General features: G+C 41.5%; 1 protein-coding gene across 10 annotated transcripts in view; it reads left to right on the top strand.

Moving 5' to 3' along the window:
* The first annotated feature begins 2,542 nt into the window (after positions 1-2,542).
* Positions 2,543-25,068, top strand: part of ZMYND11 (zinc finger MYND-type containing 11) — a 115,291-nt gene continuing 92,765 nt past the window's right edge. Inside the window, exon 1 of one of the 10 annotated variants that reach the window (XM_074405148.1) lies at positions 2,543-2,563. The gene's annotated coding sequence lies outside the window, so the exon portion shown is untranslated. The other 9 variants (XM_074405145.1, XM_039478742.2, XM_039478741.2 and 6 more) reach the window with 9 other exon arrangements.

Below are 25,068 nucleotides of genomic sequence, written 5' to 3'. Positions count from 1 at the left end.
GCCTCCTGAGTAGCTGGGACTACAGGCGTGGGCCACCATGCCCAGCTAATTTTTGTATTTTTAGTAGAGACGGGGTTTCACCATGGTGACCAGGATGGTCTCGATCTCTTGACCTCGTGATCCACCCTCCTCAGCCTCCCAAAGTGCTGGGATTACAGGCGTGAGCCACCGCCTACTTTTTGTATTTTTTTAGTAGAAACGGGGGTTTTTCTATGCTGGCCAGGCATCTCGAGCTCCAGATCTCAAGTGATCCACCCATCTGGGCTTCCAAATTGCTGGGATTACAGGTGTGAGCCACTGTGCTCAGCCTAAGGACTAGTACCCTAGTTCTTATTTCTTATGTATATATTCTCCTAGTTTGTTTGCCTTTTATTTTTAGCTGTACAGTCTTCCCTACCTTATAAGAGTAAGTAGTTGATGAAAAACCATTATTAGGAATTAAAAATGCGGTTACTATTAAATTAGAAAAAAATTGCTATGTGTCTGAGTTCCCATAATCATAACACCAAAATCTCATTGAAATTGACCTGTTCACTTCATGAGTTCACATTAGTAATCATCCCACAACATAACACTTTCTGGTCACAATTTTTTTCTACGAAGTGCTGTTCATCTGCATCTTACCTCCTTGCCCTCTTTCCAAAAATCTAGTAGATAAACCCAGGGTATGACTTAGGTTGTATGGAAATAACTACTTCGGTCTTCCAGGCTTTCTTCCAACCTCAAACTATTGGTCACTATTGGTCACACACACATATTCATTCAGCTGATGGGGAAATCAGATAAAAATCAAACTGTTTTAATGGCCTCTTGGTATGCATTTCAAGAGAGTTAGTATCAATCCGATTTCCTGCCAGCAGTAAGTGTTCATTTTGCTAACTTTCAGTAGCATTGTCACCGGAAAAGAATTCTGTCATTTGAAGAAAAGCAATGTTAAGTTGTTTGAATATATTATTACCAGTGAATTTGAGTATTTGTCAGTATTTATTAATAGTTTATGCTTCCTCTTCTGTAAATTATCCATGGCCTTTGCGTTTTATGTGGGGAGGGATATTCATATTTATCTTACTGGATAAATACCACCTTACTTGGAAAATAGAGCCAAGGGTTAAATTCTAGGCAAAACCAACAGGAAAATCAAGGTAAGTCATCTAACTTACATAGGTTGAATGAGAGATTGTATCTGGGTATAAAATTTGAAATGATGTCTACAAAGTATAACTGGAGAAAAATGTGGAGTTACACAGCCACTTCTTTCCTAAAAAGTAAGCTTCCTTTCAAAGATATGATGTTGTCTTATTCCAGTGCCTTCTGTAAAATATACAGAACCACACAGTCCTTTACAGATGAAGTAACAGAATTTTTGTTTGTTTGTTTGTTTTTTTGAGACTGAGTTTCGCTGTTGGTACCCAGGCTGGGCGCGATTTTGGCTCACTGCAACCTCCGCCTCCCGGGTTCAGGCAATTCTCCTGCCTCAGCCTCCTGAGTAGCTGGGATTACAGGCACGCGCCACCATGCCCAGCTAATTTTTGTATTTTTAGTAGAGACGGGGTTTCACCATGTTGACCAGGATGGTTTCGATCTCTTGACCTCGCGATCCACCCGCCTGGGCCTCCCAAAGTGCTGAGATTACAGGCTTGAGCCACCGTGTCCGGCCACAGAATTTTTAAAAAGGTGATTCACTGAAAGCTCTTCATTGTTGGAACTTCTGGTGCAACATTCAAACCAGGCATTGCTTGCTTTTTTTCTGACAGTTTTTAACCCTTCTACTGAATGTTAATGATATATATATTTTTTGAGACAGAGTTTTCGCTCTTGTTACCCAGGCTGGAGTGCAATGGCGCGATCTCGGCTCACCGCAACCTCCGCCTCCTGGGTTCAGGCAATTCTCCTGCCTCAGCCTCCTGAGTAGCTGGGATTACAGGCACGCGCCACCATGCCCAGCTAATTTTTTGTATTTTTAGTAGAGACGGGGTTTCACCATGTTGACCAGGATGGATATTTATTCTTAAAATGAACTAAAATTATTTTGTGATGTTCTTCGAGATAACCAAAAACTCTGTGATGTATCAGAATGAGGGCTGTGAATGGTTTAAAGATTGTGTTTATTTGACTGGTGTATCTCACAGACCTATTCAAGTTCCACCCATTTTTAAATTCTAACAGTCTTAGAGACCAGCTGTAGAAGCAGATAGAGACCAGCTGTAGAAGCAGATTGATGAATTCAGTCAGAACCCCAAAATTCTTCCTAATGATTTTTCAGGTGCGGACACACGCCAAGATGTTCAACAGATACCTGAAACCTGCGGTAGGGCTTCACCTTACTAAGTTTTCTCATATATATACCTGCCTACAATAACGTTTAATTTGTAAGTGAGGCACCATGAGAGATTAACAACGCTAATAGTAAAGCAGAACCATGACGACACTCCACTGTACTAAAAGTTATGTGAACGCCGTCTCCCTGAAAACACCCTGCTCTCCTACTCACCCAGTCTCGGAGGGGCTCTCGCTGACAGGTGTTCCCGGCTCCCAGGGGCGGAAAGGTGCAGAGGGAAAACAGGTGAACACCATCAGAGCGTGTAACCGCCGAGCCTCTCCAACATCAGGTTTGCGGGATCCTCTCTGACTAGGGTTCGAGGGTCACTCGCCGCGGAAGGAAATCCGCTCCCGGCGCGGGTCCGCAGCGCTCCCGCAGGGCTGCCGGCGGGTCCCGTCTGCGCAGAGCTGGAGCGCGGGACCCAGCGCGCCCCCCCACCCTCCTGACGACGGGAGCCGTTCGGACCCCCCGGGCCACGCCGTCGGGCCGCGCCGCTCCGGACCCCGCGAGCCCCGGGCGGGCGCCGGGTCCCCCCGCGGCTGACGCCCGACGATGCCCCCCGCGCCCCGGCCCCGGCGCCCGCTCCCGGCCCCGCGCGCCGGCACGTACGTAGCCTTCACGTGTGTGTGGACGCGGATGCATGTGTGCGGACGGGGGATGCGCGCCGACCAACTTCGGCCTCGGCGCCGAGGAGCGGCCGCGGGGAAGGTAGGGTCGCGGGCACGGGCGGGAGGCGGCCGCGCGCAAGCCGGAGTCCCCGCGTGCGGCCCGGCCCGGCCCGGCCCCGTCAGCTCCGAGGGCGGGAGCGCCAGGCGGCGCCATGTGAGCGGCCTCGCGGGGACCCAACTTTCCGGGCGGCGGCGCCCCGCTTCCCGCCGCCCGCCCCGGCCCCGCAGGCCCGCGGGGAAGCGCCAGTCAGCGCGGGCGGCGGGGCCCTCCGGCCTCCCCTCCCCTGCCCGGGCGCGGCCGCGGCGCTCTCGGAGGTGGAGTATGGCAAACATGGCGCCCCTCGAGCCCGGAGCCCTTCGCGCGGAGCCGGCGGCGGGGTCCGGGCGGGGGGAGCCGGGGAGGAGGGAGGAGGCCGGCGGGGAGGAGGAGGAGGCGGCCTGAGCGTCCCCCCCGCCCCCCGCGCCCGTCGCCGGCTCAGGCCCGAGAGGCGCCGGGCGGCGGGAAGGAGGCGGCACCGGAGGGGAGGGCCGGGCGCGGCGGCGGCGGCGGTGGCGGAGCCGGAGCATAATGGTGGGAGAAGCGCGGCGGCGGCGGCGGGCGCGGGGCGGGCGTGGGGATGGCGCGGCCCGCGCGGTGGAGCCTCGGCCGCGGCCTGCGGGGCGGCGACGGGCGGTGGCGGCTCGCGAAAGGCGGCGGGCGGCAGGGCGGCCGGCGGGGCCTGCGAGGGCTGCGGCGGGGCCTGCGGAGGCCTCGGGCGGCTGCGGAGGAGGCCCCGGGACGAGGCCCCCGAGGACCGCGCGGGGCCTGCTTGGGCCGGGAAGCCGCGGAGTCGCGTGAGCTCCGCCCGCCGGGCCCCGGGCCGCTGTTTCGGCCTCCGGGGCCGGTGCGCTGCCGGGGCCGGCGGGCGGGGAGGAAGCGTTGTCGGCGCGGCGCGTCGTGTGCCGGCCCGGGAGCGGCGGGCAGGGCTGGCCCCGAGGCCCGGGCCGGAGAGTTGTCGGTCCCCCGGGGCTGCGAGCGACCCCGGCGGAGAGGCCGCCGCCTCAACAGGTCCTTGCGGAGCTCCGGGACGGCCCTGCGGGGTCCGCCGCCCTCTCCCACCCGTAGCTCCGGGGAGAAGCTGCCGAGGACGTGGCTGGGATGAGGGCTGCCTGGGGGCGCCGGGACCCGGACTTCGGCTGAGATTCTCTCGAGCCGGGAGGAGTCGGAGCTGGCGATGTGCGCGCCGTGTCCTGGTTCGTTTGTGTGCACCGGGGCCCGGTGTGCTGTGCGGTGTTTAACGCGGTGGGTACCCAGTACCCGGGCTCGTGTGGTGTACTCTGTGTCATGTGCGGCGTGCACCAAGTACCCGGTGTCGTACCAGGTATCGTGCGGTGTGTACACCTCCCTGGTATTCTGTGCTGTGTGTGTGCATCGTACCCTGCTGCCATATGAGGTGTGTATGCGGTACTCCATGTCATATACAAGTGTGTATAGTATATGGAGAGTATTAAATATATTTACCCTACCTTGTGTCATATACAGTGTGTTTGTAGTACCTGGTGTCATAGATGCTGTGTGTATAGTACCAGCTATCATATAGTGTGTGCACACAGTACTTGAGGTCTTAGATGGTGTGTACATAGTGTCCTTGTCACACTTTGTATGCAGCACCCAGTGTCATATACAGTCCTTTCGCATTACCCAGTATTCTGTGCAGTATGTGCAGGGTACCCTGCCGCTATATGTGGTGTGTATGCAGTATTCGATGTCATGTGTTAGGTATATAGTATCTGGTGTCATAATGCAGTGCATATGTATATACAGTACCTGGTGTTATGGTTAGTGTGTGTGTGTGTGTATATATATGTATGTATCTGGTGGCATATACAGTAGTACCCAATGGACTACCTACACACCATATATAAAACATTACCTGGTTTTATATATGGTGTGTAAGTAGTACCCAATGTCATATGTACCAGACATGTACTGTCCTTGCCACATAAGCTGTACCCAGTGTCAGATGCAGTGTGTACCTAGTACTGAGTGTCATATGTACTGTGTATACAGTATCTGCTGTTGTATCCAGGATCTAGTGACATGAATGTCTGTGAGCTTGGAGGAGGTACCCAGGTGTTCCATTCAGGGCCCTGCCAGTAGGAGGGAGTGGTGCAGGTTGGGTTTTTAGGGAGGTCTAGAGCCCTTGTTCTGCATCCCACAGTAAGCTGAGTCATATGGAGGCAAGAGCATTCTTAAAAAAATTTAATGTGTTTGTCCGGAGGCAGAAAGTAAATGTTTACTTGTTTTCCTCTAAACTGAGAAATATAGTAATTTTAGCTTATGGGGTGCACAACGTTTTCAGATTTTTTAGGTCATTGATTTTAATTAATGGTTGGATATTATCAGGGAGATAGTGTTGGTTGTACTTTGAAAGTTGAAAAGTTTGAGTGCTTTCTGGTAGGCAGGATCATCTTTGTAATTTTCCTGAATGTCTTAATTTTTACAAGCAGGAGACAAAATGTGAATTTCTGTACAGACATTTAATTTGCCTTGTCTTTAGCTGGCACAGGTTACATTATAGTTGCTATTTTTGGTAGACTCATCTTTATAAGATGACCAGGCTAGAGAATCAAAGATTAGAGGATATGGGATGTGATTATGACTGAATCAAAATATTTGTCTTGCTTACCTCTGTGACTTAAAGAATTTCTGTATTTTACATGATACTTCTCCCCCATAGATATTGCTCATTTGAAAACCAATTCTTCCTTTTACAATCTCTAAATTGGACAATTTATTTTTGCAATTACCATTTGTGAGGTGTTTAAATAAATGTACATATGTGAGCTTCCAGCTTTACGAAGTCAATTAAAATGTTAAAATTTAGTTCTTTCATTGATACTGAATATTCCTAGGATACCATTCTGTTAGTGTTTTTTTGTTTTTATTTTTTGAGACAGAGTCTTGCTCTGTTGCCCAGGCTGGATTGCAGTGGCTCGATCTCAGCTCACTGCAACCTCTGCCTCCTAGGCTCAAGTGATTCTCATGCTTTAGTCTCCCGAGTAGCTGGGACTACAGGCGTGCCTCACCACACCTGGCTAATTTTTTGTATTTTTTAGCCGGGGACCATTTCACCATGGGCCAGGCTGGTCTCGAACTCCTAGCCTCAAGTGATCCACCTGCCTCGGCCTCCCAAAAGTGCTGGGATTACAGGTGTGAGCCACTGCACCTGGCCTTGTTGGTGTTTTGAATGTATGTCATGCATGTTTCAGTGGATGACATACGTTTGCCTGGACTCTCATCTTTGTCACCCTCCGAGTTTTTTCTTCTTAGGGTTGTTCCAGTAGTGTATAATAGAGGCATTCATACCCTTTGGCATACCTTAATTGAGACACTGAGAATTTTCGACCTATCTGAGAATTTTAATGCTTGCAACAAAAGTATCAAAATGCTGCTCTAACTTGCTTACTTAAAGCCTCTGGTGTCAGATTTTCCTTAACTTCCTAGTCAGTCCTTCATTTGAATTCTACATGGAGAACATCATTACATTTAAGCAAAAAGGCTGTGTCTTGGGGGGGGGGGGGGGGGGGCGGGGAAGAGAAAATAGTCAGACTTAGCCTTATGATAGTTAAAACTTTTCACTGTTTGAAAACTTTAAATTGGATTTAATACTGAATTTTGTTTTCCTTTTTTTTTTTTTCTTGAGACAGTCTCACTATGTCACCCAGGCTGGAGTGCAGTGGTGCAAACTTGGCTCACTGCATCTCTGCCTCCTGGGTTCAAGTGATTCTCCTACCTCATCCTCCTGAGTAGCTGGGATTGCAGGCCCCCTCGCCCACTATATCCAACTAATTTTTGTGTTTCACCAGGTTGGTCTTGAACTCCCAGCCTCAAATGATCTGCCTGCCTTGGTCTCTCAAAGTGCTGGGACCACAGGCATGAGCCACCATGCCTGGCCTATTAGTACTTTGATGAATGATATTTATTTATTTTCATTATTGATTTGATGAATAATTTTATTCATTTGTATAATACAAATAACTAAAATATACTGTGAGAGTTCTTATTTTAACCATTGGTTTTACACTAGTATTTTTGTTTTTTTCATGTCTGTCAGTCCTTAACTGCTTCAGGTTGTATTTTCTGTATTTCCTTGAAGCAGGTAGACTTTCTGAATAAAGAAAAACTGGTGTTTTCTCTTCATTTGATCTTTGTTATACCCTCACTAACATTTCTACTAGGAATTCAGCGTATTTGAGTTAAATTTCTACCTATATCTCTCATATACCAACTTTCAGTTAGTTGCAGTGCCATTATCAAGTTTGCAAAACAAGTGTAAATCTGCTTTGATACAGTGATTTGTGCAGATATTAGTGACATGGAGGTTGTTCTTTAGGTTATGAGTGGTTTGTCATCTGTTAGTCTCGACTTTTGAAGTATTTGGTAGCCACAATTTATGACATAAATGAAGACCATGATTATAATAGTTCATGTTTTGCCTGTCTACTGTATATCAGCCACTGTGCAGAGTTACTTACGTATACTCTCCTACTTAAAAAAAGTAACACATTTTTTTTTTTTTTTTTTTTTTTTGGAGATAGCGTCTTGCTTTGTTGCCCAGGCTGGAGTGCAATGGCACCATCTCAGCTCACTACAATTTCTACCTCCTGGGTTCAAGTGATTCTCATGCCTCAGCCTTACAGTCAGCTAGGACTACAGGCAGAAGCCACTCCACCTGGCTAATTTTTGTATTTTTAGTAGAGTTGGGGTTTCGCCATCTTGGCAAGGCTCTTCTCAAACTTGTAGGTGATTTGCCCGTCTTGGCCTCCCAAAGTGCAGGGATTACAGGTGTGAGCCACTGTGCACATCTACACATTGTCATCTTAAAAGCATAGCCGTCTTCCTTTTAGTTATGGAAGGTTCACCTTGTAGCATACCCTTCATCCCATCTCATCCCATCCCAGGCGCGCGCGCACACACACACACAAACACACACACACACACACACGAGAAGTGGATAAGATGTTTTGAGAGAGAATGTGATTTATATAACAGAGTTTCAGAATCTCTGGGATAAGAGGTAAGTGCTAGAAATGAAGATAATGTGAGGGAGATAAGAATCCAAATCAAAATAATACAGTAGTCTGAATAATCACAGCTTAGCTGCGGTTTTAAAAACATATGCAGAGATGATTTATTGCTTAAGGAAAGACTGTGTATGTGTATGTGCTGTTTCTGTTTTTCCAGTAGAAAATCCAGGGAGTTATTGTTTATATCATGAAAATGCTACACAAATTTTAGTATCAAAATTATTTGCAAATGCAAATAAATAATCTGTAAAATTTAAAAATTGAAATTTTTTTACTGTTTATGTAATCCATTATATGTCTTAGAAGAGAAATTTGGCAAATTAATAGACATAGATATTTAAATCAATTAGATATTTAATCTTTCATTGCATATATATGTTTCCTATTCAAGACAAATGTCCTGATTTTTAGCTTAGTTTTCTTTTAAGGGGAATTTAGCATATTGGAAAATATTTTCATAATAAAAGTACTGGGTAAATTCTTTTAAAATATGTTTGATTAGATAGCAGTAGAAATAACCTTACTTGCACATACATCAGTTATTGTTCACACTGTTAAGTCATTGTAAAGTTACAGTTGCATTATGTGGCACGTTTCACTTAATGTTGGTAACATCTGCAAATGTCCAGAGTGCTTGCTCCATAAATGTCTAAAAGTTTTCCCACTTTTATGAAAAACTAGAGATGTAGAAATGACAAAAGTAATAGAATGCTGCTATTTCAGAATTTTAAAGGAATCATATAGACTCTTTGATCTGTTTGTTTTTCAGAGATGAGAGGGATATGTTTACAGATCACTTAGCTTACACATTAATTGGAAAATGTGTTTTGCTGAAAACTTATGCACATAATATTTTTATCTTTCTGTAAACTTAGTATTTCAGTATAGTAGGTAAACTAGTTTGGTTTTAAATCAATGCATTTATAGTTCAAGTTACTTTATAGTTTGTTTCATAGGATCAAACTAAAATACTGTATTTTCATGTAAGTAGAATATATGCAATTTTAATATCTTGACTTCATTTATTAATACATTGTTACTTATCGAAACTCTGCTATGTGCCATACCTTTGCTAGATGCTGAGGTGAGCAAGATGAGAGGGTTCTCACCGTTGTAGAGTTTAGAGTTCAGAATAACATAATTACTAAAGCATGTGTAATAAAATGGAAGGCAAGAGGACTGCTAGAGACCAGGAGTTTGACGCTATGTATGGTCAGCTATGATCAGCCACTGCACTCCAGTCCTGTGGGACAGTGTATCAATTAAGATATGTCATATTTGAGTTAAGATTACTTGCAAAGTCTTAGCACTGATGATATAAAATTTATTCTGATTGTAACTTTGAGATTTTACTGTATTAACAATCTGAGTGTTCTTAAAAGCAACTTTATTATGACTGGTAACTTTTAAAGTACTCTGTTGAAAAGTAGAGCTATATTAAATATCAAACATATATTATGTTCTCCAGGTATTATCTGAGCATTTAAATGAAAGATAGATCCAATTTAAATATTTAGTTTTTTGTTCTCTGTGATTTGGTCTGCATGTATGTTAAGTAAATTTAAACTATAGTTTAAGAGCAAAGGATTTTCATTCCTAGTTTAAACATTTATCATGTGAACATGAAAGATATTACAAATTCTAAAGGATTTCTTTTGAGAGCTTCTCATATAATATTAACTCTCATAACTGGGATTAAAATGCTATTTTAAAATATTGAAAGATAGTATGGTTTATAGCAAGAGAATTTGATTTATATATGTTTTAATTTGGATGTGCACATTAGCTCGCTTTACAAGTAGTTTGTAAGTAGATTTTAGGAAGCTGGATTTAATCATGAATGTTGTTTGTAGCAACAACATTTGTGTTATTTGTGTTTTGTTTTGTTTTTAGACCGGGTCTCATTCTGTCAGGAGTGCAATAGTGAAAACTCTGGTCACTGCAGCCTCTGCTTCCTGGGCTCAAGCAATCCTCCCACCTCAGCTGTTCCAGTACCTAGAGCTACATGTGTGTGCTACCATGCCTGGCTAATTTTTTGTGGTGTTGGGGTTTCACCATGTTGCCCAGGCTGGTCCTAAACTCCTGAGCTCAAGCAAACCGCCTGACTTGGCCTCCCAAAATGCTAGGATTGCAGGCGTGAGCCACCTTGCCTGGCCTGTTGTTTTAAAGGTGTCACTTTCTGAGCGCCTAGCATACTAGGAAATTTACATATCCCATTTAGTCCTCACAAAAGCATCATGAAGGATGTGTCATTGTAACAATTTATAAGGGAATAGACTCAGAATGGTTAAATTACTGGTGCCCAAGGTCATAGATACATAATCAAATTGGTCTGAATTCAAGTATATAACTACCACATCTGTAATCTGCTGTGCGACTCTGTCTCCCTGAAACCCAGCAACTTCTTAGATCTTTATAGTGATATATCTTCCCTTTCCCAATGCACTTTTATAAGTCTGCTAAAGTACGTAATATTAACAAAGTATAAAACTATGTCCACTCTGCTTATAAAAGCAGGCGGTAGGAAGACAGGAGTATTAGGAAACTCTGGGCAATCAAAACATTCTATCTGTGAAGTTCTGGTTAATGCCAACTCACTGGTAATGACAGCTAGTAATCTGAGAACAAGCATAGATAATTGGTTCATTTTCTTGCTGTCAGTATGGTAGCTCACATTAGGAAGATAACTTGATTCAGGGGCAGGAGCACTGGGGCGGGGAACCTACAGTCTTTATTTTAGTACGTAATGGAGAACATTGTTTTAAAATATTTGGAATTATCTCCAACACTAAAGTATTCTTGCTGTCTTAGAGAGGGAAGTCATTGTCTTGAGGAATCTTATAACATTCCCGCTACTGGATAAGTTTAGGTTAGATTCAGATACCTAATTTCTTGAAAGCTATATTAAATGCTAAGGTTTTAGCATTCCACTGAGTGTGTACTGTCATCTAAAATAAAATGATACCATTTTGTGAGAAGCATATGGTAAAGAGAGAAATAATCAAGTGAGTGATTGCACCCACAGATTGAGATCATCCTGACACTCATCAGCAGTGATACTGCAATGGAATAATTGAGGGCTAAGCATGGGGGAAGTTCTCAATTTTTGAAAGATAGTATATTTTTTAGTTTCTCTTCTTGTAGATTCTTGATTTATCTGCTTCTTGCTTGTTTTTCTGTCTCGAAAGAATGTCTGAGAAATGCTGTTTTAGAGAGCAGGTCCTTATTTTCAATTGAATTTTGACATGGAGTCCTTCCTCAATTAATATAAAATATACCTACTTTTCCTGCCCAGTTTTTGCAATACAAAAAAAATGAGAAAAATTATTTGGGTTTTTCATTGATGTCAAATTTAATAGGTTTTGGGAAGAGTTTATTTACCATTAGAGATGTTGTCTTTTTAAATTATAGAGGATGTTAAGTCTACAGTACTTTTTCTATTGTACTTACAGTTTAGCATTTTTCTTATGTGTTTAGAAATATCAAATTTAATATTAAAGTACCAGAGATCTTTTATTTCACATTTCTTATTTTACCAGTCTGCATATGTATGTTCTACAGTTTGAGATGGAGTCTCACTCTGTAACCTAGGCTGGAGGGCAGTGGCACAATCTTGGCTCATTACAACCTTCACCTCCCAGGTCCTGGTTCAAGCAAATCTCCTACCTCAGCCTTCCACATTGGTAGGATTACAGGAACGAGCCACCATGCACAGCTAACTTTTGTATTTTTTTAGTAGAGATGGGGTTTCACTATGTTGGCCAGTCTGGTCTTGAACTCCTAACCTTGTGATCTGTCCTCTTCGGACTCTCAGAGTGCTGGGATTACAGGTGTGAGCCACTGCACCCAGCCTACAATTCTAATTTTAAGAAGCTTTTCATTTGTGATCAATATTCGTGTTGGATTGTTTCAGGTAAGAAACTGCCATTTGAGAAAGTGGCTCATGCCTGTAATCCCAGCACTTTGGGAGGCTCAGACGTGCGGGTCAGTCGAGCCCAGGAGGCAGAGGTTGCAGTAAGTGGAGATAATACCCCTGCACTCCAGCCTGGGCAACAGAGCCAAGGCCCTGCCTCAAAAAAAGAAATTAGAAACTGTCATTTGAATCATTTGAGAGTTAATTTTAAAATATTTTTAGGACTATCCAGATACAAATAGTATTAGTCTCAGTTATTTTCAAATGAATTAAAAGCTGAACAGCCAGCAGTCCAGTTTAAAGTAAGGCTTTTTCTATGCTCATGCTGAGGAAGAATTTACTATTGTTAAAATAATTTTTTAATTTTAATTTAATTTTTAATTTAATTTTTAAAAACAGAGTCTCGCTCTGTTGCCCACGCTGGAGTTCTGTAGCACCATCGCGGCTCACTGCAGTCTTGATCTCCTGAGGTCAAGCGATCCTCCTACCTCAGCTTATTGAGTAGCTGGGACTGTAGGCGCATGTCACCACACCTGGCTAATTTTTGTGTTTTTTTTTTGAGACGGAGTTTTGCTCTTGTTACCCAGGCTAGAGTGCAATGGCGCGATCTCGGCTCACGGCAACCTCCGCCTCCTGGGTTCAGGCAATTCGGCCTCAGCCTCCTGAGTAGCTGGGATTACAGGCGCGTGCCACCATGCCCAGCTAATTTTTTTGTATTTTTAGTAGAGACGGGGTTTCACCATGTTGACCAGGATGGTCTCGATCTCTTGACCTCGTGATCCACCCGCCTCGGCCTCCTAAAGTGCTGGGATTGCAGGCTTGAGCCACCGCGCCTGGCCAATTTTTGTATTTTTTGATACAGGGGAGGATTTTGCCATGTTGCCCAGGATCATCCCGAACTCCTAGGCTCAAGTGTTCTGCCTATCTTGGCCGCCGAAAGTGCTGGGATTACAGAGGTGAGCCACCTTGCCCAGCCTATTCTTTAAAATAAACTATTTAGAATTTTAGATGACAGTGTTACGCAACTCACATTAGGAACCAGGAGTGTTTTAGCATTGTGTTTCTCAGTTATGGCTGACTGAGCATCTGAATTCCTTTTTTTTTCCTTAACAAAAGCATTAAATCAGAATCTCAGGAGTTGTGTCTGGGCTCTGATTTTTTATTTGTACTATTATAGATAGGCATACATATTTCATTAGCTTTGGGGTACACATGGTTTTTGATTACATGGATAAATTGTATACTGGTAAAATCTGAGATTTTAGTGCACCCATCACCTGAGTAGTGTACATTGTGCCCAACGTTTTGAAAATACTAAATATTAAAGAGATTTTTAAAATCTCTTACTTTTTTCCCCTCTTTCTCATTCTGGGTCTTCAATGTCCTTGATACTCCTGTGTATGCCTTTGTGTACCCATAGCTTAGTTCCCACTTACAGGTGAGAGCATACAGTATTTGACTTTCCATTCCTTAGTTATTTCATTTAGAATAATGGCTGATAGCTTCATCCAAGTTTCCGCAAAAGACATTTTTTTTTTTATGGCTGAGAGTATTCCTGTGTGTGTGTGTGTCTGTGTGTGTGTGTGTGTGTGTGTCTGTGTGTGTGCGCGCGTGCGTGCGCGCACGTGCGCTGCGTGGGCCCGTCACTTTTACTTTTTCCATTTATTGGGTGATGGGCACTTAGGTTGGTTCTTTACCTTTGCAATTGTCAATTGTGCCACAATAACCATGCACATGCAGGTTTCTTCTTGATGTAATGCCTTCTTTTCCTATGGGTACATACCCAGCAGTGGGATTGCTGGAGCAAATGGTAGATCTACTTTTAGCACTTCAAGGAATGTCTGTGCTGTTTTCCATAGAGGTTGTACTAATTTACATTTGTATACATTCCCATAAGCACTCTCTTTTCCCCACATCCATGCCAATACTTACTGGTTTTTGACTTTCTAATAATCACCATTCTGGTGGGGATAAGGTGGTAACTCACTGTGGTTTTAATTTGCATTTCCCTGATGTTTAGTCATATTTAGCATTTTCTTATGTGTTTGTTGGTTATTTATATATTTTTATTTGAGAAGTGTCTATTCATGTCATTTGTCCACTTTTTTATGGGATTATCTTTTTTTTTCTTGCTGATTTGAGTTCCTTATAGATTCTGGATACTAGTCCTTGGTCAGATGCATAGTTTCCAGATATTTTCTCCCATTCTGTGGGTTGTTTATGCTGATGATGATTTTCTTTGCTGTGCAGAAGCTTTTTAGTTTAATTAGGTCTTATTTATTTTTGTTTTTGTGGCATTTACTTTTGAGGTCTTAGTTGTAAATTCTTTATCTAGGCCACTGTCCAGAAGAGTTTTTCCTATGGTTTCTTCTAGAATTTTTATGGGTTTTGGATTTAGATTTAAGTCTTTTTTTTTTTTTTTTTTTTTTGAGACGGAGTTTTGCTCTTGTTACCCAGGCTGGAGTGCAATGGCGCGATCTCGGCTCACCGCAACCTCCGCCTCCTGGGTTCAGGCAATTCTCCTGCCTCAGCCTCCTAAATAGCTCGGATTACAGGCACGCGCCACCATGCCCAGCTAATTTTTTGTATTTTTAGTAGAGACGGGGTTTCACCATGTTGACCAGGATGGTCTCGATCTCTTGACCTCGTGATCTACCTGCCTCGGCCTCCCAAAGTGTTGGGATTACAGGCTTGAGCCACCGTGCCTGGCCCTAGATTTAAGTCTTATAAACCATCTTGAATTGATTTTTGTAGAGGGTGAGAGATGGGGATCCAGTTTCATTCTTCTATGTGTGACTTTCCAGTTTTCCCAGTACTATTTATTGAATAGTGTTTCCTTTCCGCAGTTTTGTTTTTGTATGCTTTTTCAAAGATCAGTTGGTTGGAAGTATTTGACTTTATTTTTAGGTTCTCTATTCTTTTCCATTGTTCTGTGTATCTACTTTTATATAAGTACCATGCTGTTTGGGTTACTACAGCCTTGTAGTATAAAGACAGGTAATCTGATGCCTCCAGATTAGTTCTTTTTTATATAGGATTGCTTTGGCTATCTGAGCTCTCTTTTGGTTCTATATGAATTTCAGGAATTTTTTTCTATTTCTATAAAAATGATGTTGGTATTTTGGTAGAAATTGCATTGACTCTGTAGATTGCCTTGGGCAGCATAGTTATTTTCATGATACTGATTTTTCCACTCCATGAACATGGGATGTATTTCCATTTGCTTGTGTTATCTGTGATTTCTTTCAGCAGCATTTTGTAGTTCTTGTAGATATCTTTCACCTCCTCTGTTAAGTATAGTCCTAGGGTTTTGTTGTTGTTGTTTTGTTTCTCCAGCTGTCGTAAAAGGGATTGAGTTCTTGATTTGACTTGATTCTTAGTGATATGGTTTGGCCATGTCCCACCCAAATCTCATCTTGAATTGTAGCTCCCATAATCCCCATGTGTTGTGGGAGGTAATTGAATCATGGTGGTAGGTTTCTCCCGTGCTGTTCTCATCATAGTGGATAAGTCTCACGAGATCTGATGGTTTTATGAAGAGCAGTTCTCCTGCACAGGTTCTCTTGCCTGTCACCATGTAAGACATGCCATTTTTTCTCCTTCACCTTCTGCTATGATTGTGAGATCTCAGCCATGTGGAACTGTGAGTTCATTAAACTTCTTTTTCTCTAAAAATTACGCAGTCTCGGGTATGTCCTTATTAGTAGTGTGAGAAGGAACCAATACACTCAGCTTGGTGGTGGTTGGTATATAGCAGTGCTACTGATTTGTGTACACTGATTTTGTAGCATGAGATTTTACTGAATTCATTTATCAGATCTAGGAGTCTTTTGGAAGAGTCTTTAGTGTTTCTAGGTATATGAGCATATCATTGGAAAACAGATAGTTTTTTTCTCTTTTCCAATTTGGATGACCTTTATTTCTCTTTCTTGTCTGATTCCTATGGCTAGGACTACCAGTACTATGTTGAGTAGAAGTGGTAAAAGTAGGTATCCTTGTCTTCGAGTTATTAAGGGGAATGCTTTGAACTTCTCCCCATTCAGCATGGTGTTGACTATGGGTTCGTCATAAATGTCTTTTCATATTTTGAGGTATGTTTCTCCTATTGGGCTCTAATTTTTTTTATTTTATTTTTTTTTTATTTTTAAGATAGAGTCTTGTTTTGTTGCCAGGCACCAAGCTGGAATGCAATGGCGCAATATCGGCTAACTGCAATCTCTGCCTTCTGGGTTCAAGCAGTTCTTCTGCCTCAGCCTCCTGAATAGCTGGGACTACAGGTGCGTGCCACCACACCCAGCTAATTTTTTGTATTTTTTAGTAGAGACAGGGTTTCACCATGTTGGCCAGGATGGTCTCTTGTCTCTTGACCTCATGATCCGCCCACCTCAGCCTTCCAAAGTGCTGGGATTACAGGCGCGAGCCACTGTGCCCAGCCTGGCCTCTAATTTTTAAAAGTTAAACAGTTTTATTTTAGCTTTTCAAGTTTAAAATTTTTATTTTTATTTTTATTTTTATTTTTTTGAGATGGAGTTTCGCTCTTGTTACCCAGGCTAGAGTGCAATGGCGCGATCTCGGCTCACCGCAACCTCCGCCTCCTGGGTTCAAGCACTTCTCCTGCCTCAGCCCCCCGAGTAGCTGGGATTACAGGCATGCGTCACCATGCCCAGCTAATTTTTGTATTTTTAGTAGAGACGGGGTTTCACCATGTTGACCAGAATGGTCTCGATCTCTTGACCTCATGATCCACCCGCCTCGGCCTCCCAAAGTGCTGGGATTACAGGTGTGAGCCACCGTGCCCAGCCAAAATTTTTATTTTTTAAGTGAACAGAGGTATATGCACCTTTTAAAATACTTGTTTTTGAAATAGCTTGTATAAATTGTTGTACCCTGGGATTTTTAGCTCCAGGCCTCAGAAATTCTCATTGAAGAAGCAGATCCATGAAGTTTCCTTAAAAAGAAGATAATTAAAATAACCTGAAAATGCATCCTCAGATTCCTCAAACATGCTACTGTATTGCCAGGGAAGATGGATATCAAAGGTATCATTGGTTGATATTCCCTCATGGTCTCAGATATAGCTGTAATACAGGTAAATACACATTAGATCTTGAGATACATTATAGTCAGGATATGGGCTGCCATCCAGTTTGAATGTCTGGGCATTCCAGTAATTTCACCAAAAAGCAGCAACACAGGGTTCCTGCCTGACCTGTATTCAGCTCTCCAGCATGTCTCCTAATCCTCATAGGCATCAGAAAAACTTGAACGTCTTTCCCTGGGGCAATCAGATCAACCATCTTGGAGTTATACCTTCAGTCAATAGTGAGACCACCTGAGAAGGTTTTTCAGGCTCTGCCTAGCTCTCTGGCTAGCCTTCTCTTTATCCCTGGTGTTTTTCTGGGTTTCAGAAATCATACCTGGTGATTACTGATATTCTTCCAGGTTGGGAGTATTATTTCCATGTACAGATGGTTCTACAGGTTTGGCCATCTACAGAAGTAGATTTGAGTCTTGAAACTGAGTAGAAGAGTATGTTATGTCTTCCTTTGCTCTGGGAATAAGTCCTTGAGGTGTAACACTCACTGTGGTTCCAACTCCTACTGTCCAGTACCTGCATTCACACCTTAGTAATTGTATTACTCACACTAGCGTTTTAAGACTTCACATGTGTCACAGGACCTAGGCAGTGCCTGATAATTCCCATAGGTTTCTTTAATTTCTCTTTAATGTTCATAATTCTTCACCGATTCCACAAAAGTCAAGCTTCATGGCGAGTGAAATTTTAGGGAGAGACCAGGTAAGGCTCCCTGGGCTTAGTGCTGATGGGGCACTCGCCAGGGCCTCATCAGGGCTCTTCTGACAGCACAGCACAGTCTCATCCACCATTGGTTTTCCACTAGCATCAGTGTCCTTATTGTCTTCCGGGTAGACCTCAGGTGATAACTCACAAAGTTAGTCTATGTTTTTAAAGTGTGCCAAGTCAAAGTTTCTTAAATGTACATAATTTTGTCAGTTTTAGATTACCAGATACAGTCAAGAATTATATTCTTAATTGCTGCTGTTAGAATTGCATTTTAAAGAGAATAATTTTATGAAATTTGGACTTAAAGAACAGAGTGGAAAATGTTAGATGGTTATCGTAAACATTGTACGTGATAAAAAGGGAAGAGGATCTGAAGCCTGATTCATAGAAAGTAATCGACTTTGGAAAATACAAATTTTTGAAGAAGAAAGGCTGAACCGAAACTTGGCCACTCCAGTCTAGGATCTCATTCTCCTCAGCTCATTGAGACCACAGGCTCCCTTTGGATCTCCGTCCCTGCACTGTGGCCTGGGAATTGCTATGAGGCAGAACACTTGGGTTGTTGTTATTATTTTTTGAGATGGAGTTTTGCTCTTGTTGCCCAGGTACGATCTTGGCTCACCACAACCTCTGCCTCCTGGGTTCAAGTGATTCTCCTGCCTCTGCCTCCTGAGGAGTTGGGATTACAGGTGTGTACCACCATGCCCAGCTAATTTTGTGTTTTTAGTAGAGATGAGATTTCTCCATGTTGGCCAGGCTGATCTAACTCCTAACCTCAGGTGATCCACCGACCTCTGCCTCCCAGTGTTGAGATTACAGGCATAAGCCACCACGCCTGGCCATTATTTTAAAATATAGTTTACTTTTGAAAGAACACCACAATAGTAAATAATTACTTAATACATTTACTGTTGTCATTAAAATATTTGCATATTAAATTCTGGGTATGTTTCAGTATAAATGGGAACTAATTTTATACTTTATCAAGTCTCACACTTTAAATAGACATCTTATCACTTAGGAGAAGGACAATTATTCTATTGTAGGAGTGCTGAAACAGCTTAAGAAAGTGCTGCACTTCTTTCTCTTCCTTTTTAATGGAGCTCTGCTCCTCAGATAGAGTGGCCACTAGATACTTTGCTCACTCCATATTCAAAGGTAGCAAGGGAAAAAGTTTGTGAAATGGAATAAAAGGTGAAGGAAATAGTTTCCCAGGATTCATGCAGAGTTAGCCCAAAAGTGTTAGGGATGGATGTGAGCTGGCCAGTACCATCCTAGCAAGTTTTAGAGAATCTGTGCCTCAGGCTGTGACCATTTTTACTGCTGATGAGATGGGATTATTCTAGAAAATATACCTTCAGAAGTCACAATTAATAATTGTATCTGTATTTTAGTTTCCTGGAGACCGACTCTCCTCCCTTAATCACCAAACCTGTTTTTACTCCTGGAACTCAGAATCCTTCTCCACCCAATACCCTAGGTAGTCATTACAAATTCATTAGAAATGTGAAATGACACCAAACTTAATTGACACCCCTCTTCAAGATTACAAGAAACATATTTTAACCAAATTAAAACTCAGAGTACTACCAAAAAAAAAAAAAAAGAAGAAAAAGAAAAAAAAAACTTAGTACTTTAGAAAGAGCTATTATATTGCAATAACAGAAGTACTTGGTTATTTAGCTATAGAAAGTACCAGATTTATTGACACGCGTTGTTAGTGTCCACTGTTGGCCATGTCTACTGTTGCCTGACATTTCACTATGTGTAAAGTAATTGTGAAATTTCAAATTTTATTTCACATTTAATGAAATATTTTATATATAAGATGGTATCAAAAATAAGACAGAAATGTGCATTCTTCAAACCAGAATTCTGTTGCTCAAAAGTTGGACATGAGCCTGAAGTGTGTTGTGATTCTGGTGGGACTTGGCATTAGAGTGAGTGCCAGGAGCTGTTTTTCTCTCGCGTGTCTTTGCTAGGTTTGATCTAGAAAGTGGCCGTATAGTTTCTTAGTTCTTTTTCCTGTTGTTCATTCCTTATAGTAATATGTATACAGATAAGATTTTTTTCCTTTATGATGGTATAGTCTCTTTTGTATGGAATGGCAAATAATTTAGGGTTTAAAAAATTATAGTAATTCCCATGTAATCAGAATCTAAATAATGGAAAAGTTCAATTGCAAACCTTTTCTTTGGTCTAACTTCATGAATTAATTAAATCATGCAACTTTCAAAGATAAATTTATTAGGACAAAAGAGTCAGTACAGGTTGAGGTATCACCTGAATTGCTGTCTATAGTATTATGCTCTTATTGTCTGTAGTATTACGCTACTATTATAATGTGTATAAGATATAAACTATTGTGTTATCCTGATTCATTCCTTTATTAAGCAAGATGTGTAACTTTTGGTGTAAGCTTGTTTATATTGGAACAAATTGAAATTTCCTCTTAGGGCCGGGCGCGGTGGCTCAAGCCTGTAATCCCAGCCCTTTGGGAGGCTGAGGCGGGTGGATCACAAGGTCAAGAGATCAAGACCATCCTGGTCAGCATGGTGAAACCTCGTCTCTACTAAAAATACAAAAAATTAGCTGGGCATGGTGGTGCGTGCCTGTAATCCCAGCTACTCAGGAGGCTCAGACAGGAGAATTGCCTGAACCCAGGAGGTGGAGGTTGCGGTGAGCCGAGATCGTGCCATTGCACTCTAGCCTGGGCAACAAGAGCAAAAACTCCGTCTCTAAAGAAAAAAAAAAAAAAAAAGCAAAGATTACATGCTTTATTATACTTAGAGTTGATATTCTCATTGTTCAACATAGTTATGCACGGAATTAGTGAGTGCTGACCTATTGCCCTAGGAGAAATACAGTTTGGTTCCTGCGAGCCTGTGGTCACAACATTTTTATAAACCAAAGTGCCATTTGTATTGGATTGGTTCATTTGCCAATCTCATTGTAAAACAAGCCAATCTCTTCCACATAACCCATTGCTAACCCATTGCTGTGAAAATAGTTGCTTTAGCAAATATTAAGAAATTTCTTTTGCAACCTCCTGATCTGCAGAACCTGCCTTGCCTTCAAGTTTAACATTTTCATGCTATATCACCTTTTGAACATGAGGCAGCCAGCACTAGCCAAGAAGGGTTTAACATTTTCCTTACCTTGTATAAAGAGACCAAGAATTTCTTTGACTTTCAGCTTCCCAACATTGGTGTTCACTACACTTACTGTTTGATTGATTGTCATCCCAGGAATCCAGAAAGTTAGCTACTTTTCTGTTTTTTATATGACTTCATCACATGTTATAGTTGTTACTGTAGCACTTTTGGAAATGGCTTCTTATACAGATTAGTGCATTTTCTCTTCCTTTTTCCGGATGTATCATATTGTTGAATCATTGACATTGAACTCATGGGCAGTAGCACTATCATTCATACCTGAACAAAAGCTCATTTAACACATATATAGTGTTACAGTGTCTCTGTAAGGCACATCATAGCCTTCTTGCACTTAGGAACACTAGACAGCACTTCAGCATTACTTGGGGGCCACTGTTAACAACAAAATCACAACCAAAAACACAAGAAAGGGAAACACCTGGCATCAGATCTCAAGAAGGACGCCTGTTATCACAGTCTGAGTACTGAAAAAAGGCAGAACATGGTCGTGGGGGCCCCAGCTGGGAGTGCGCATGCTGAGTGACTCAATTTTCAGCTGCTCTGTACATGTGTGCTGTCATATGATGTGAGAAACATCATGAGGATTGATTTTAGGATTACAAATAATTTTAGCAAGTAGGAACATTTGCAAATACATAATCTGCAAATAATGAGAACTGATATAGATAAAATAGTAACACTCTGTATCAAGATTTTTATAATTTTTACATCTTCTAATTCTTTATTAAAAAATCAATTCTATACTGACATTTCATGGCTACAAATGAAATATATGAAAATTTCTCTTATTTTGTCTCCCAAGTACTAACCAGGCCTAATCCTACTTAGCTTCCAAGATCAGATGAGATCAGGCGTGTTCAGGGTGATAAGACCATATTTTGTATTCTATCAGTTGGACATTTTTTCCCATGTAATTTTATCTCTTTCTAACCAAGGTAGTAGTGGCTTAGTATATAATATGCTCTTGGTATATGTGGCTTTAAAAGAAGAATCAGTGTTAGGCTTTGGATTTTTTATTTTTTTGTCAGAAAGCATTTCATATGGTTAAAAAGAAATTGAGATTTTAATGCTGAAAAGGTACTTTTTTTGACATGTAGTTTTAAAACTTTTAAGTTGAGAAAAGTGTATGTAAAAATCTTAAAGGAGAAGATGGACAAATTTGGCTACATACAAATTTAAGATGAAAAACCCTGTTAAAGAAGGGAACTAGAACTGTATTGGCAATATAGATGATAACCTAAAGGATAATATTCCTATGGTATATAAAGAATTTTTGGCTAGGTGTGGTGGCTCACACTTGTAATCCAAGCACTTTGGGAGACCAAAGCAGGAGGATCTCTTGAGGCCAGGTGTTTGAGACCAGCCTGGGCAGTATAGTGAAACCTCATCCCTCTGAAAACAGCAACAACAATGAGAAACAGGAATTTTGAAGAATCGTTAAGAAAATGGCAAACGATACAGTGAGAACACAAGTGATACTTCTCTAAAGAAGAGCTACAAACACACAAAATATGCTTGAAATGATATTTGACTTCACTAGTAAGTTTTTAAAAAGCAATTTAGACATGATATGATTTTTGTGCTTTTGGTTTTGGCCAAGATTAAAACAAGATCAAAAATCTAAAAATTAACTAATAGCCATAATATTTATAATTGAAAAACTCATACCTTAATTCAGAGGGGAACTTCCACCCTCTTTTACCATAACCAAAGAGGTCCTCTGGGAGACTGGCTGTCATCATGGCGGCGTATTGACATTTTGGTGTACAACAGACTTAAAACCGTTAGAAACGGACAAGGGAATCCTTTGAGAAACCTACATACAGTTACTGGGCCGCTGACTGGCAGACATTTAGGGAGGAGCTAGAAGACAACAAATTTCAAGCACATGAGTACAAAAGCATGACCATTTAATTTATAGCAGGGATTTTTCAAGTCTTGTGGGCTTTGCCCTGTAGGGGCTATTTGGCTCTGTCTGGAGACAATTTTGATCCTCATGCCTTGGAGGATACTATAGGTGTCAAGTAGGTAGTGACCAGGGATGCTACTGAACATCTGATGATGCACAGGATGGCCCCACAGCCAAGAACCATTGGCCTCAAATAGCTTCAGGGTTGAGAGAACCTGCTGTAGAGAGAAGCAGCTCCTGTGCAACTGAGTTGATTTTTTTGTATTGTTGCATATGATGACCCTGGGGATTTAGAAAACATGTTTGTTTATATTCTGTTTAAGCAGATCTGGGCATTTCAAATACATGTTACAGTTGCAGTCACATCTTAAGAAATTTTTAATGCTTAGAGAAATCACATTTACTTGGAAAATTTATGGAATGTATTTTTAAATTAGGATAAATCAAACCTTAACTGCATTTTTGTGTTTTACTTACATGAAGCACATAGCTAAAACTTGTGGATGGTAGATCCTTTTTCCTCTGTTCATGGGATTAACTTCTTAGCATAAATATGCTACATGCTTATTATATACTTTAGCTTAAAGGCCCTTATTAAGTAAAAACAAAACAACTAGGTCTCTAACCTTCAGATAATGTGAGAACCATAAATTTGGATTCATGTAAGTATGTTTTTATGTACTTACTGGCCATTTGTGTATATTTTTTGGACAAACATCTGTCCAAATCCTTTGTCCATGTTTTAACTGGGTTATTTGTATTTTTATTGTTGGAAGAATTTTTATATATTCAATAGAACTTCTTTATCAGATATATGATTTGCAGATTTACAGGGGTTTTTTTACATTCTGTGGTTGACTTTTCACTTTCTTGATGGTGTTCTTTGAAACAAAAAAGTTTTTAATGTTGATGAAGTCCACTTTATTTTTTTTTTAGTTGCATTTTAACATGATCCCTTTTTTTTTTTTTCTCCTAATAGCTGATTGTACTTCACTATATGGATGCCCCATACTGTATTCAACCAGTTCCTTATTGATTTACTATTACAGATAGGGCTATGATAAATGACTTTATGTATACATCATTTTGTGATTTTTGCCAGTGAGATTGGTGGGTCACAGAATCTCCTAATATTTCCCCATTAAGTAAGATGATAGCTTTGAAGCTAATAGGTATACAGGCATACCTTGAATATATTGTGGGTTCCGGACCACCACAACAAAGTGAATATCACAACGAAGTGAGTCATACAAATTTTTTGGCTTCTCATTGTAGATAAAAGTTATGTTTACACTATACTATAGTATGTTAAGTGTGCAACAACACTATATCTAACAAGACAACGTACAGACCTTGATTAAAAAATACTTCATTGCTAAAAATACTAACAGTCATCTGAGACTTCAGGGAAGGGTCTTGCCTTGTTGATGGCTGCTGACTGATTAGGGTAGTGGCTGCTGGAAGTTGGGGTGTCTGTCCTTAAAATAAGGACAGCAGTGAAGTTTGCCACATCTGTTGGTTCTTCTTCTCATGAAAGCGTTCTCTGTCGTTTGTAATGCTGTTTGACAGCATTTTACCCACAGTGGAACCTCTTTCAAAATTGGAGTCAGTCCTCTCCAACCCTGCTACTGCTTTATCAACTAAGTTTATGGAATTCTGAAACCTTTGTTGTAATTTTGGCAGTGTTCACAACATCTTCATCAGGATTAGGTTCCATCTCAAGAAACTACTTGCTTATTCATAAGAAGCATCTCTGGGCCGGGCGCGGTGGCTCACGCCTGTAATCCCAACACTTTGGGAGGCCGAGGCGAGTGGATCACGAGAGATCAAGACCATCCTGGTCAACATGGTGAAACCCCGTTTCTACTAAAAATACAAAAAATTAGCTGGGCATGGCGGCGCGTGCCTATAATCCCAGCTACTCAGGAGGCTGAGGCAGGAGAATTGCCTGAACCCAGGAGGCGGAGGTTGCGGTGAGCCGAGATCGCGCCATTGCACTCCAGCCTGGGTAACAAGAGCAAACCTCCGTCTCCAAAATAAAATAAAATAAAATAAAATAAAATAAAATAAAATAAAGCGTCTCCTCATTCATTAAAGTTTTATCATGAAATTATAGCAATTCAGTTACATCTTCAGGCTCAGCTTCTAATTCTAGGTCTCTTACCGTTTCTATGACATCTGGAGTTAATTTGGTCCATCAGAGGAATCA

This window comes from Saimiri boliviensis, chromosome 8 (assembly GCF_048565385.1).
Source record: "Saimiri boliviensis isolate mSaiBol1 chromosome 8, mSaiBol1.pri, whole genome shotgun sequence".
Taxonomy (NCBI): Eukaryota; Metazoa; Chordata; class Mammalia; order Primates; family Cebidae; genus Saimiri; species Saimiri boliviensis.
This window is presented reverse-complemented; position numbering and strand designations above follow the sequence as displayed.